Raw genomic sequence first — 823 nt, forward strand, 5'->3', positions numbered from 1 at the left:
CCACACTGCCTCACATGCCCACACCCTCGCACCAAGCCCTAGCCCGAGCCCGTGACCGAGACCGAGACCGAGACCGAGCCCGAGCCCGTGCCAGTGCCCGTGCCCGTGCTCGAGCCCGAGCGTGAGCGCATGCGCGGGTGTTCCAGTGTTACGTACTGTAACACGCAAGGTTCATAGTCCACGGACTAGATAGGTAAATATTATAATAATCCACATCCTTTATATAAACCACATATTTTTCTCTTCTCTTTTCCACGTGGGACTATTCCCAAAAAACCCCTAGAAAAATGGTTTTTTAAAACAACTTTTTATATTATATATTATTTTATTATTAAAATATTTTTTTATTAAAATCAATATTTTTTGCAACAGAAATTACATTAAATGGGATTAACGTTATTATTGCGCAATGATTGCATGTTGGAAGTACCAATATATTTTGACCATCCAGTGGCTGTGTTTGGGATTAGAATCTCACTTTTAAAGGATGAGTATGGATAAACCATGTGATAAAACGCATGCATTAACGTGTGGCCATCCGCATGGGATCAAATGCAGTTTCATTCAATGATATAATCCCATTCCTTGTCTCCAAATGTCCAATGAATTTTGCACGGAACTAAAAGCAATTCCATCCCACTTAATCTCTTTCAAGCCCAAGTACAAAACGGGCCCAGAAACCTCGTAAAATAATAAAATATACATCGGTCCTATTAAAAACTAAGCAGACCCGAGCTGGACTGTCTCGACCCGACTGAACCCGACTTCAATTCATGAACAGGTTGACCCATTTAAAATCGAATGGGGGAAGCTAACCCACGTG

Source organism: Magnolia sinica, chromosome 14 (assembly GCF_029962835.1).
Source record: "Magnolia sinica isolate HGM2019 chromosome 14, MsV1, whole genome shotgun sequence".
NCBI classification, from domain to species: Eukaryota; Viridiplantae; Streptophyta; class Magnoliopsida; order Magnoliales; family Magnoliaceae; genus Magnolia; species Magnolia sinica.